Consider the following 1,909-nt stretch of genomic DNA (forward strand, 5'->3'; position numbering starts at 1 on the left):
AAGTAGAACTTGATTTCATGTTTTATAAAAAACATTTACCAAAACAAAAAAAAAAAGAGAGAAGGGAACTGTCTTTTAAACTTTTAACTTGAGCCTGCTGGCTAAGCTTCTGAATATTGGGTTTGCTGAGAAACGTAAATCAAAGCTTTTCTTTAAACTGGTGAAATGAAGGGCCCATCCAGCAGTGATTTCCTTGATGCCTTACTGGAAACATTGACGAATTTGTTTACCTGTCTACCGCACTCTGTTTTGTTTTCGTTTTCATTCTGACCACGCACAATACCTGTTACGTATTTTACGATGAGGTTTACAAACATCTGGCGAGTGGAGCAGTGTGGGGTGTAGTGACTAAAAGTGTCAACTATCAGGAGGAAATGTGATTGTTCATTTGCTAAGATCAGGGGCATCATTTAAGTCCCTGTGGTTGGGAGCTATTGGCCGGATATACTTGCCAGTACTGCCAAAGCACTGCTGTGAAATGTGAAATACTTTTAAACGATTGTCTTTTTGTTGTTAATAATTTGTCCATACCTTTTTATTACTTGCATGGTTTGGCATCAGAAGTTATCACCTCTTTATATCGTTGAGGATTGAAATAAAACAGTTTGGTGCCATTTTTGACTCTGTCTTTTCTGTAGAGTGTGTCATAGTTTTGCAACAAAATCAGAATAAATTTTATTCACCTAACTTAATGTCAGGTCCAGACATGAATGGAATTCATACCCAAAGAAATCTTGAGCCAAAGATTAGATAATTAATATTTCCTTTATTTCTGAGGCCTTTGGCGCAGGGGTGGTGAGAGGTTTCACCACAGACAGAGCGGGGAGCAGAACAGGCAAATCCACGAAGTACACTGCTGAGGGGAGCAGCGGGTAGGTCAGGAGAGGTCTGCACGCCATGTGGATCATTGTCGGGGCAGGGATTGAGCTCATACTGGAGTGTCTTTAGCTTCTTAGTGCTGTGCTTTAACCTGCTGTGCCACCAGGGAGGGTCCTCTGAGACATCTTTTTATCAGTTTTGTTCCAAGACATTTGTGAAATAAAACATTGATTATCCTTGCTAAGTGGGGCTAACAGATGGAAGAAAAGTCACAAAATATCCCCAAGTTTTAAGTTAGTCAGACCTTTAGTCACGGGAACTAATGAGTAATAATGGGTACCTGAATTTCCTCTTGCTTCTCCCAAATCTAATCTTCACATAAGTATGCCCAATGAGCTGTAAATCGTCTTTAAGTGATAATTCTAGGCAGAACTCCAGAATCTGTCCCACTGGATGGGAGTTTCTGCTGAGAACCCTCGTCACCACTTGCTGATTTTCTAAAGTATGTGGGGTAGCCATTTCACTGGGCTCGCCCTCTTTGTAGCTTGGATTACAGTTACTGACCTTGGCTTCTAAATTCCTGCTAAATCAAGTTCCAGAATAAAAGTTAATCAAGACTGAGCATTGAAGAAGTTTTCTTTTCCCTGCTGAATTCTTCTCTTTTTCAGTCTCAAGGTATATTTTTTAAAAAATCATCACTTTACACATGAATAGGACACCTATGACTAGGAGTGTTTTATTTTTCAAGACTATTTTGACCTGGATGACAAAGCAAATTTTGCACAAAATGGGTGATCATTTTTAGCTGAGAAAACTTGCTAGAACTAATTACTTTGAAATGTTTATTTAAAACTCTTTTGGTATGGATTACATTCAGGGATAAAGGCAAACAGCAAAGTTAACTAGCTTTCTGACAAACACCTCCACGCTCTAGATCACATGTAAATTTTCAGCAGTTTTCAGTGACATTGGCACCTGTAAGCAAACTGTAGTTCCTATAAATATTAATGAGGTTTTAATCTTAACACACTCTTGCTATGCTAGGCTCCCATATAAATGTTTGTTTTGGAGGTCAGTTTTTATTAGTGTC

This window comes from Condylura cristata, unplaced genomic scaffold (assembly GCF_000260355.1).
Source record: "Condylura cristata isolate star-nosed mole 26May11 unplaced genomic scaffold, ConCri1.0 scaffold00031, whole genome shotgun sequence".
Lineage (NCBI taxonomy): Eukaryota > Metazoa > Chordata > Mammalia > Eulipotyphla > Talpidae > Condylura > Condylura cristata.